The sequence below is a fragment of the Phalacrocorax carbo genome, chromosome 14, assembly GCF_963921805.1.
Source record: "Phalacrocorax carbo chromosome 14, bPhaCar2.1, whole genome shotgun sequence".
NCBI lineage: Eukaryota > Metazoa > Chordata > Aves > Suliformes > Phalacrocoracidae > Phalacrocorax > Phalacrocorax carbo.
This window is the reverse complement of record NC_087526.1, coordinates 11,963,581-11,976,123: the sequence shown is the minus strand read 5'-3', so window position 1 is coordinate 11,976,123 and position 12,543 is coordinate 11,963,581. Positions and strand designations below refer to the sequence as shown.

The 12,543-nt window shown below is 46.1% G+C and overlaps 1 protein-coding gene across 1 annotated transcript in view; it reads right to left on the bottom strand.

The window, feature by feature from the left end:
• ZHX3 (zinc fingers and homeoboxes 3) overlaps positions 1-12,543 on the bottom strand; it is a 51,262-nt gene that overhangs the window by 26,501 nt on the left and 12,218 nt on the right. Inside the window, exon 2 of the mRNA XM_064465753.1 lies at positions 5,436-5,542. The gene's annotated coding sequence lies outside the window, so the exon portion shown is untranslated. The remainder of the gene's footprint in view (positions 1-5,435; positions 5,543-12,543) is intronic.

Here is a 12,543-nt window from a genome sequence, read left to right as displayed (position 1 = left end):
GCCTGAAAGCCTCTCTTGACATTTAGGAAGTGGTAAAAGGGGTGGTCGGCACTATCACTCCCCACTACGAAGGAGGAAACCAAAGCAGGGAGAGGTGAAACAATCTGGCTGAGGTACGTCCAGCACGCTGGAGTTGAGCAGCTCCGCATGCCAGCATCTTTATTACAAAGCCATCACCTCTCCCTAGCATCCACTCAGGTTTAAAGCAGAAAGGCAACACAAGAGCAAACACAGAAAACCACATTAAAGGAGAACTTCATGTGGAGGCCAAAGGAGCACCAGAAACCTGCCCTACCCAAACTGGCTATCGATTTAAAGCTAAAGGAAAAATTGAAAGTGATGCTAAGGAAGGCTGCTTTGCTCGAGGAGCGATTACCTTGTTAGTGCATGTCTGCAGTAAGAGCCCCAGGATCCTACAGAGCAAGGGCTCTGAGCACAACTGAAACTGTTTACATGGATCATCCTGTCTGTTTTCCCAGGAGACCCGAAGAAAGGCTCACGAGATGGTCATGCTTTCTACCTGAAGAACCTGAATGTTCTTCACACACCGGCTATGGAAAAGCGTACGGACTGCCTTCCCACTGCCACAGCTCCTGGCTGGAAGGGAAATGCTGTCACCAGCGTGTTACAGAAAGGGAAATGAGGCACAGAGCAATTTTAAATAACTCGCCCAAGGTCACAGGAAGCTCACAGCAAAGCAAGTAATTGAACCCAGGACTTGCGAGTCCCCAGTCTAGTCATGTATCAGAGATCATCATCTTAATGGGTCACCTTTAGTCAGAAACTCTCCCAATTTGCCTACAAAAGCACTGCCAAGAGATTATGCTGAATTATATTGGCACAGACAATTATTACAAGTTTCACTTCCAGCCCAACATGCTCAAAGGGTGGTTTTGGAAATAAAAAAAACCTTGCAGCTTGTTCAGTGTGCTGGAACAAACAACTCCCTGAGCACCGCAGACAGCCGAACCACCAAAGTGCTTGTAAGGCTCCAGATCAAGCTGAGAGATAAGGCGGTGTTTTTCCTCCAGTTATTCGCATTGTTTTGAAGGGTAGCCTCCAGTGAGTAAGAGCTTACTGGTTCCCGAGTTTCACCTTGGATTTGCATCTTCATTCATAAATACCTCTGGATGAAAACAGAATGTTGCAGCCTTAGCACTGAGACAAACATCAAAAAGCCTTTCCCTTTGCACGAGGCCTCTCCTTGAACCTGGTGTGCCATCAGTTTGTGCTGCTACAAAAACAACCGAATGGACTTTATCCATGCTTTCATGGGCCACAGGCGCAGTTCTTTGCCTTCCTGAAGAAAATCTGCCTACAGCACCGCTCAGCATACCCCAAGTCCATTCACAGAAACTAGAAATGGCCTTCGCTGGAGCCTTCCATACCCTCAGGGTACCCTTGCCAGGCAGGGCTGGATGAAGGCATCTCGGTGACATCGGGGCTGGCTGCTCTTGAGCCTGCCACCTCCCAAAGTACCCCGCTGCCTTCCTGGGGAGCAGCAGAGCCTAGGCCTCTGAGCTCCAGCACAGGGAGAAGCCCAACGCACATGCAAACAGGAACAGCAAAACCCAAACCCTTCTGATACACAGATGCAATTTTTAATACAACAGACAACCAAACCATGTCCATGGATATCTACAGTGCTCAGCTAATCCTCAGTTGATGAGAAATAGTGAAAGTGTTGGGCAATAGGTTTGGAAAGGGCCATGGAGGATGGAATGGAGTTTGCCTTTCACGCAATACAATGCAGGCTGCACAGGGGCAGGCACAACAGTGCAAGTCTAGCCAAGAAATTTATGCAGTGTTTAAGCATCCAGTGGCCTCATCCTTCTGTGTACAAGCAATTTAATTTGTCACACTGATATTGTATACAGGTCCTGAGCAGACAGGTCAATAAGAAATAAGAGTCAGAAGGGAGGGATGAGGGGAAGGGACGGAAAGGCATCAGGAAAAGAGTGTCTGAGCTGCAAGTTAGGAAAACTTTCCAGTTACACATACTGACTGGGGAGATATGAAAATGAAAACCAAGGTAGACCACTGCGGTCAGATCCCAGAACAGCTTCTCAGGCTACGGCCGCCTGCCTGGAGAACAATGAGTGTTATTCGGAGCTAACCCCAACCATCACCTTCCTAGGGAGCACCAAACTCCATCAGCCTAACAGGAAGAGAGAAGAAAAAGACAAAAAGCGAGAACTTTGCCTCCACTAATACTCTGTTGCAGGAAAAAAAAAAAGGCAACCAAGCACTACCAAAATTAAAGAGATAAAGGACAATTCTGCTTTGCAAAGCCTTCGAGTGGGAAATTCTTTACTTTGCAGGCGAACGTTTGCTCTCAGGAAAAACTTCTCTCTCAGGGTGGAGAAATTAAATATATCTCTTCCCCATCTCTTCTTCACTGGCAGAGCAGAGGCAGCTGTTTGGTGTAACACCTGATCACAGCCATGCGAGCCTGATAACCCTGCCCCGGCTCATTTTGCTTTAAGGCTACTCACCAGAAGACCTTGCTGTCACTTTGCAACACCTGACCATAAACCCCAGTGAGGAGAGCATTCAATGCTGTAGCTGGGACCAGAGATTTCACACAGAGCACCCAGTTTTGTGAAAGCACCATACTCTTTTCATGCCATGGGTCCTGTTTTCAGTACAACCACGCTGTCTGACCGGGATGAACCCCTCAGCCCTCTGTAAGAGCCAGCTCAGCAGGAGTACCTCCAGTATGTTATTAGCAGCGTGAGCCTCCAGATCCATGGGCCCTAAACACAGGGCTGAAGAGGCGTGACATCAACTATGTCAAAAATCTGCTTGCTTTGAAATCCTACTCCTGCTTGTTTATGTTACAAGAGTACCCAGAGGCCTCAGCCAAGCCAACATCTGCCCTGCGAAGCTCGGGCTGGAGAAGTACATCTGCACATGTAACGGCCATCTACATGCAGAGCTCCCACCCCATGGCCAGTCACAAGCAGCTCATAGTTTTACAGCAGAAATAAGTAATAGCCAGGTTTTGAGGAGAGGAGGTGCAAAAGCAGGGTGGGCAGGCTGCAAGAGAGCCCCTGCACAAGTGCTGGGAACCAAGCCACTGGCCAGACATCATAGACACTGGTGTCCCTGGGGCTTTTCTAGTGCTCCCATAGCAGAGCTAAGCTCTGCCTCCCAGCAGCCAAAACCCCCTGGTGAAAATGCTGTGCATGGAGCAGGACCGTGCTCTGCAAACCCCCACAAGGATGTAGAAAAGGTTGTTAACCTAAACAGACAGGTCTAAGATTGATTCATAGGAAGGATGAAATCAAGAGGTAAAAATAACATTTCCAACACATCAGTGACATAACCGAGCCCTTAATCCAACGGATTATTTACAAGCCAAGAGTGTTTCTTGCTGCTCCTACCTTCATCTATAAGGTCTGAGTCAACAATGGCTTTGGAGGAGCCAGTTTGAAGGCAACAGGCTACCTAGGGAACAGCGAGCCTGAGATCTGGGATTTGCAGGAGGGGAAAGGAAGTTAAATAATTGAAGGGACAACCAAGCACAGCTCACTAGATTTTGCTCCACAATCCAAGCGCTGAAAGTTGAAAACTCAAAACATTTCCTCCCTGAATGCAATAAATTCCCATTTTCTTATTTCAAAGCCTTCTATTTGCTTCAGCATCCAGATATCCACTTCCTAGATGCACTGCTAGGAACAGGGTGCTGTACACAAACTTTTACAAAAAAGGAAGGTTAACAGAACACGTTTTTCCCATTACTTCAATACATCCTGCAAGCTCTGCAAGCTTGGTAAAGAAAGAGTCTATTTAAAAATCTAGGGTGGGGAAGAATTAGCTCACCAAAACCATAAACAGATTTGCTTTGCACTTTCAGTCCAAGAGAAAAACAAGACAGGCTATGTGCATATTGATGCACACAATAGCACAGTCATTTTAAAAACAAATTCATTGGGAGGGAGAGGACACCAGAATAGGGTGGGGGGAAAGGAGGAATGGAGAGAAAGGGGCCAAACGCTAGAGCAGAGATCCTGAGTTTGGTTCTTAAAGCTCACTAAGATGATATTGGAAAGCCTTTGTGTGTCAGCGCAGGACCATGAGCACGCAGAGAGGATGACACATGTTGCTACAATGCCATGATCTGTCTCTGGATGCAAGCCCTTGAGTAATAAACGACATTATTTTCTGCAGATGTAACACAAAGGAATCCTCCCCACTTACCCAGTGACCTTCCACACCAAGCATCCAAATTCATTATTACTATCTTTCAGTGGCAAATACCAAGGGATATAAAATTTAATTCCCTTCTCCCTAGTCTCCCTCCCAAGAGGCCACGACTCTGATTACCAAGTCAGAGTGAAGCTACAAAAGCTTTACTCTCTTCTTCCTGCTGAATTCTCCATCTATAATGGTAAGACAACCCAGAGAGCTACGATGTTCGCTGCATTTGCAAGATTGCTGCCATTAGGTATTTGAGGACCCACCTAGTGTGCAGTGAATTGAGGCAGCTTCAAGGAGGACAGGTCTCAGGAGGCCTGGGGTACACGTGGATCCCAGCACATCATACGCTACAGCAGGGTCCGTTAGTTTATTCCTACCAGTTTAACAGACTGGATTTAGCCTGCAGAACTGGAAGTGTGTCAGGGAAAGCTACAGCAAACAGCATCAGTCCAGTTGCTGTACTTCTAATGCTGATTATTTATTAAAGTCTAGAAACAAGCAGTCTCAAGGCATGCCACAAGCTGGGTAGAAATCACTCTGGGGTCTGAAAATCCCCATTTCCATGGGGACACCGTCATTTATCACACAGCCGTGAACTGGGTGAATGAATTCCCCGCCAGTCTGCTCACTAAGGCTTAACCATAAAGCTTCATTTCTTACAAATAAAATGTCTTTGCTCTGGTATGAGACTCAATTTCTTCTTCAAAAATCTGGAACGGTGTAATGGAAAATCGGAGTGTTATTTCCAAGCACACTTATTCCATCCACAGAAGCCAAGGGGAAAATGCATGGCTCTCCCGACCCCTCATCCACAACACAGGACAGATGAACATTTATTAGGTTATATGGATTCTTAGGGGTGGGGAAAAAAATAAATCAGTGGTCTAGCACAAAGACAGAAAAGCACCAGCCAGGAGAAGAATAGACAGGACATCTGGACTCTGTCCTGCCCAAGGTGTGATGTTCAGAAGCAAAAAAAAAAAAATTCTTCTGAGACAGTCCTGGGAGCATAACCCAAGACCCCTACCGACCACGGAGCATAGCAGGGCTCAAAGGTTAGCGGAGCAGACCATTGCATGATCGCTTATTTGAGCCCTTGAGCTACAACAGCCTTCATAGGAGAATCCTGCAATACACTGAAATACGCCAGATTTCTCTGCCCAAGCTACATAAGACAGAAAGGTGCACGGTGCGCCGTGCACATGGAGCCCGAGGTGGCAGCGGCTGCCTACCTGTGTGGCGGAGCACGACCTTGGCGTGTCATTCTCCAGTTCCTCTTCCGTGCTCACATGCATCTTTAAAGTGCCTGCAGTCACTTCAGCTGCACCAGGATTCAGGGCTGGAAGAGAAGACATTACACCAAAAATTACTGCTGCAACTCTGAAGGAGAAGGTGACCCCTGACAGTAAAGGCTCAAAGTAAAACTAAAACACTGATCAGTTTATGGCGTCTCCCAGCCCACACTATCAACCCCACCGTGCTCCCACAGTACCTCCTCACCAAAGCATCCTGAAACACGCATCTTTGATTCCGCCCCCCCCCGCCCCTTCAATTAGCAAAGACGTCATTTATCAGAAGTTAACCAGGTTTGCTGAATTAATCGCCAAGCGCTCAACTGTGCTGCTCTCAACCCAGTGAAAGTAAAAACCTCCCAGCTGTGGCGTGCTGGACACCAGGGACGCTGCTCCCCAGCTCTCGGCCACCGCTCATGGGCTCGGTTCGTTAGCAGAACTGGAAACCTCAACGGCTGAGAACATATTTAAAGAAGCAATCACAGCACCCTGACCGACACCACCGCAGCCTGCAGCTATATATAACCTCCAGTTTTGCTTTTAGCTGTGGGCTTCCTCTCTCCCCTCCATTTTCCTCTGCCGCCGTCCAGTCCCCGATCCCTCATCCCCGAAGAAGCGACAGAGCCAGCCCAATGTATTTCATAATTTCTAAACTTAACTGTCTAAAGGGATAACCAGCCAAGTGGATTTCTGGGATTAAGTTCAGACCAGGGGAGAAAACGGCAAACTGAAAAACAAAGAGTCACCCTGGAAAAAGGTGAGCCAGAGCTCGTAACAAGGATGAAAAATAGGAAAATTATGTTGTGATCCCCGGGTAAAGGAAAATTTAGGCTTGTTTGCTGCTCCTGCTGAGGCGCGGCCAGTGACAGGTTCTCCTCCCCCAGCAACACGTCCCAAGTGACTCTGTGCTTCAGCCAGCGCGTTTGCTCAGGCTAAAGTCCCCTGCCAGAACCCCGCTGATCTGCTTCTCAGGTTGGATCCTGCTGACCATACCCTTTGCTCACCAGTGAGGTTTTTTTGATTAAAATAAATAAGTAAATAAGAGGCACGGAGAGATTTAACCAAATAACTAGCACAGACACATTACAATGTGGGAAGGCGCTCCCCGACCCCATCGAAAATCCTGCAGACAAGAAGCATCTACTCTGGCTGTAACTGCACAGACCGACCCCTAGCAGGAGTTAAAAAAGAAAAGAAAATTTTAAAAACAAGGCAAAGGAATTGGACAAGTGTTGAAGGACATAAAAAGGTTTTCCCTCACTAAGCACTCAGGTGTCCCAACGCTCCCTGCTGCAGAGCCACACTTGGACAAAGCTTCCCCCAGTCCCGTGGTGCTGGCTGCTGTATGTTATTTGCTATATGTTATTTGCTGTGTACTATTTTCCCCAATTTAATTCACGGGAAACGCAAAGCAAGCACAAAACTGGGGAAAAAATTCAGCCCCAAGTCTGGCAAGTCACAAGAGTTCAGAGAACAAGAAAAAAATGCTTTAAATGCCTGCTAGATGCCACAGCTTTTTCTTTTTTTCTTGCTTTTCTATTTTTTTCTCCCCTAAAATGAAGGGAAGGCTTATTCTGAACCAATTAGGTTTCAACACGCTTGGAAAGATCCCAGTGTTGAATGCCAGGACCTTGACATAACAGGTGACAACCTTTTCTATGCCAGTAAAAGTTTAACATATAATAAGAAACAAATATTAGACTGCTGAATAAGTGGGTCTTTATTCCAGCAATTTGTGTAAATGTCCTATAACAACTTGCACAACACCACCATCTCCCAAACAAAGTGATAACAGCACGGCCCTGGCTGCTTATCTGCCATTCCTCCTTCAATAACACTACTGCTCCTCTCCCTTTATTATACGAGCTCTCTCTGCTACAGTAGGTTTAATATCATTCACAGGCTCCTTTAGAGATTCAACATATGCCTAAGACTTTAACACACAGGATTTCATGATCCTTGGAGTACCTAAATTAAGAGTGACCTTGATCACAGCAGTCTGAACGGCTTCACACTTCCTGAAATTAAAGGTAGTTTAAATAGAAATTTAAGCTGGAAAGAAAAATCTGAGTTTAACCAAAACCTTGTTCTGAAATACGGAGCAAAAACTCTGCAAGTTTGGCACCGTGAGCCACTATTACCCTGGCAGCTCCTCCTTGAATCGCCTGAAGTTGCTGCTTCAAGTAAAATAATATAGGAGAGAGCTGGGGCAAGGGGGCAGGGGTTGGGGTTTCCTCCGAGCAGCACATGCAAACAGTTCAGCTGCTTATCACTGAAGCTGGAACAGCAACAAGGACGACCAAGGCATGCTTTTTTTCCTAACTTCTTTCAGATATTAAAACCCCAGCATCTGATAGCCACAATACACTCGGGTCCTCCTGCCTCAGGTATTTCCACTGTCTGATCATCAGAGCCACTGATCGTCGTTACCATCCCACTGCCATCCTTTCCAAGTCTTACTGTTTCCTCAGGCTTGACTGAGCGGCTAAAAACCTGCAAACAGTTCAAGAAAGGAGAATATATTCCCCAAATATCAGACCTGACACAGAGAACAAGTCACTCTCATATACCTGGGGGTTTAAAGCTGTAACTCCTGAACCCGCTGGGACAGGGGCTTGTGAAAAGGGATGGAGAAGCACCAGCCTCCCAGCAGTATCCCCGTGCAGGGATCCACTGAGGGCCTACACATTTAAAAGACAAAACCACTGCAAAGTGTCAAGAATAGAGATTATCCTGTTTTCCTCTCACCTGGCAACCCCATCTCAGATTTTATTTTTTTTTTTTTAACAGCTGTTAGCTCTCTTCTGGCTCTCCTTTGGGCTCTTGTTTTTGTTTTTTGACGTGGCTGGAAAGGGAACAAAGCTGCCCCAGAACAAAGCCTCCTTGCAGAGCAACGCCTGGTTCAACCTGATACTCACACAAGCAGACAAGGCAGCCCCAAGCCTGGCTCTCAGCACTCTGCCCCGCTGGAGGTTGGGCTGAGGAAGAGCAAAATGATACAGAAAAAGACAAGAACAATTCCCCTGCCCTCTGGTCCCCTAAGGGGCTGCTCTGGGACTTGCTTCACCATTCCTTGATGTTCCCAGCACTGGGAAATAGCTCAGCCAGGCAGGCACTTCACCAGACCCCTGCTTCGGCGGCGATGGGCACCTTCCTGTGGCGCCCGCGTGGACCTTCCTGTGGTCCATGGGACCTTCTCTCCCAAAGACAGGAACATGGCAAGGCTTCCTCACTGTGCCGCTCCACATCCCAACACCCACAACAAAACAAGTCTTTCAGTTCCCTTCAATGAGAGTCACAGTCCAGTTTACACCAGTTATGATTTAGCAGCTCTCACAGATGTTGTTGAAGCTGATTAAAGATGGTTGTTATACCTAGCAAGGAGCAAAATACTCATTTGTACCTTGAGACCTCAGCTGATTTGTGTGGATCTAAGTAAAAAGGTGATGTGCAGTGAAGCACAGTTGCAGCCAAGGAATAACTAACTCTCTTTCCTGGCCTGAAATGTTGTGAATCAATAGCACAGATCTGCCCCCTGCTCTCAACTATAAAACGGTTGTTCCCTACAGGGTAAAAAAAAAGTGAAGCTGGCATCAGACTGGCTTCATTGATAAAGAGTCTTGGAGGAAAGAGGGTGCAGAGGACATTGCAGAACACGGTCCTGACCTCCAAAGTATGCTCGTGGAGGAAACACTTCTCAGCCTCGTGGGACCTCCCGAGAGAGGCCAGAGACCGCCCAGCCCTGCAGTCTCTGCTGCGTGTGGGACGCTGTTCTAAAAAGGTTCCCATTCCCAAGGTACAGTTGAAGGACTGGCAAGTTACCATTTAGGATCTGTAAAGTGGCTGTTTCTATTTCTCTAGTATTTACACAGAGCTGGGAACTTGTCTTTACCGATATTCCTTTAAAGAGGAATAGCTATACTAAAGGCAACATCACTCACATCCCCTCTCTGTCTCTTCCAACTCAAGTGAACCAGTGTCCTGGAAAGGCTGTATCATCGAGAGAGGCAAGCCATACAATTTAACATCCATAACATTCAATTTTAGAACCAAAGAGCATAAAATATTTCTAGCCAACATCTGCTTTTGTAGAGAGGCATGCAAACTTATATTATCTTTAGTCACTTGAATTTTTTTAAGTGCATGAAAATTTAAGCCCCAGAACATCATTTGTCATCTCTTGCTTATTTTAGACTGCAAACAACCCTTTCTAGCCTCACCACTCCATGCCAGCACTGTGGGAGCACCGGAAAGCATCGAGACAACTCCCACTTGCGGGAGAATAAACTGCACCTTCATCACACAAGAATTACCATCGTGAAATATTAGGAAGATATTTTCAAGCCATTTTCATCTTCCAACAACTGATGCTCCACAAGCTCTTCAGATCATCAAATCCAGTTATTACTTTTAGGGAAAGTATCGCCCAATATTTAATCTGAACTTTTTTCGCTACAATTTTAGGACCGTGACCTCTTGCCCTATCCCCTGTGAATGCGGAAAGCAACCACCACCTTCTCTTTTAGGCACCTGAAGATATATTTCCTCCCTCCTCCTCCTCTTATCTAGAGCCAAACAACTCAGGTTTCTTCAAACCAGTCGCTTCTAGACCTCCAGTCAATGTCGTTACAACTCTCTGGACCTCCTCCAGCCGACCTCTTCTCTCCTGCCAGAACCAGAAGAGGACACCTTCCCCCAGCCTTGTGCTCTACACACCTATCTACTCCACGATGCTTGCTTTCAGCTAAGAGAGATGAGTTTTATGCCCAATCTCCAAGAATTTACAAGCAGATAGAGACATGGTCCAATTCATGTCTACCTTAGTCATTTTTTACATTGCAAAGAGAAGGAATTATGGAATATTCTCATTAAGCTAAAAATCCCTATTGCAGAGTTTTAAAAATTTTAAATCCTATTCAGGTTGGTTTTTAAAAAAGAGGTATACACAGCATCGACCATTAAAGGTCTGCAAACAACAGTCAGCTTCTCGCTCCAAGAAAAGTAAACATCAGAGCAGGCTCCCACCCTTTTCGTTTTCATTTAACTACCCACAAGGATGCTCTGAGGACCACAGGGGACACAAATATCTAAATTTCACTATTTGTTATTTAAAAGAAGATATCATGACTTTGTTGCATGTTTTATACAAGGCCTAACAGGGCTCTGATCATCTCTGTGATTACCCAGTTCAGCTGAAACAGAAGAGCACTAGTTTCCCTTTCGATCAAAAATCTCAAGCCTGCAGCATCCCGCAGGACATGGGAAGCTGCGGCTCCCTTCCTGCACTGCCCGGAGGGTTTTGCCTCGTTAGCTCCAGCTCCTGCTGCGAGCTGGGATATTCTGGGATGGGGAACTCTGTCAGTCCCCTGGGATCTGCTTTCCATGCTGAGTAATGTGTCTGAACAGTCAATACATTCAATAACATATCTGAACAGTTCCTCTGCCCCTATCGCCAGCCTCTTCCAGCTGCAATATCTGGTCCCATTCACAAGCAGTTTGTGGGAGCAAGGGGACAACAAAAGCAAAAATAAGGGGTTTTTTTCCCCAAAAGATTCCCTTTGACCAAGAAGTCCCCCTGAGCACTCTGGGACAGGCAGCACTGCTGTTAACTCAGGTATAAAAAAGCCTGGGAGCCAGCAGTGACAACCCTATTATAAGACAAATTATTAATAGGAGGGACCTCATCACACACAGCTTCCACATGCAGCTTGGCTAAAGCCAAAGGATCCTATTGTTTTTTTGGTGCACGGACCTTTTAAACTCCACAATTAGCAAAGAAAAGTCACACTGACAGTTTTTACACTGTCCACGATATCTTTTTAGAGGTGATTTGTCATTTAAACTGCCAGCTTGAAAACTAACCATTTTAAAAAATGAATAAAATATTATGTATTACATTCACGGGCTGTAACCACTGCCAAATTCCTCTGTCAATTTTTACGGGATTATAATCACATTCCTCTTTTAATGTTTTATTCTCTTGCTTCTGTGCCAACAAGACAGGAAAGAGAGTAAATGGCTACTTAAGAACAGAGTATGACAATCCAAACCAAAACTGAAAATGGAGCAAAATGCCATGCTCTCCCTTCTCGGCGGGGGGGATGCTCAGCAAGAGAACCCTTAGCTGTTGGCTGTAAGGCAGCAACCAAAATGCTTTCAGACTCCAGTCTAATTTTAAAGCAGGTTTTCCCATGAAAAATTCTTTTTTTAAAGGAAAAGCATTTTTAATTGCGAGGCAAACACATGGGAGAACGAGTTTTATGTTTCTGCCATTGAGAAATACCCAGCTCTTGCAGAGACCAGAAACAGTTCAACTCAACAGTGGACACAAGGGAAGGTCGGCGGGACCCAGAGCAGACACAAGAGCTGGGCGCTCCACAGCCAGAGGATATAGACCCTCCCTTACTTCTACATTAGCTGCTCAGAAACCCCACCGCCTTGTCTGCTCCCTAAACCCTCCTTCCACTTGAGGTGGAACAGATGAAGGGACCCACCTTTGGTCTTCCTGCTTTGCTCTTCCCACTACAAACGCGCCCCATCTGAGCAAACTGCCAGCTGGGTCCCAACCCCAGCTCCTGCAGGGACCTGGCTGGGGCTCAGGCTGCGGAGAGTCACACAAAACAAGGATTTCGGCATTTCTTAGTCAGAATCTAAATGTCTTTCCCCACCCCCCGAAAATGTCTGGAGCACAACGGTACTCATTTGTACAAAGAGGACAAAAAAATTGTCTAGAAATGGAAGCAAAACTTTACTTGCCCAAAATAATGGGCAAATTTTACATGAACACAAGAAAAATGTTGGGCTTGGGTTTTTTTTTTCCCCTGCAAGGCACTTTTTTTTTTCTTCAGGACAGTGTTCCTTTATAAAAGCATTCTCCTGAAAGCACTTCTCCTGTGAAGCTCTCCCTCCAACAGCTACTGTTACAAATCTGTGATAAAAGACTTATTCAGCAGGATTTGGCACACAAATAGCACCCAAAGTGGCAGTGCCAAAGCCTCGTAATTTGATCATGAGCTTCAAAATATTTGGAGAAAGAAAAGATGCTCTT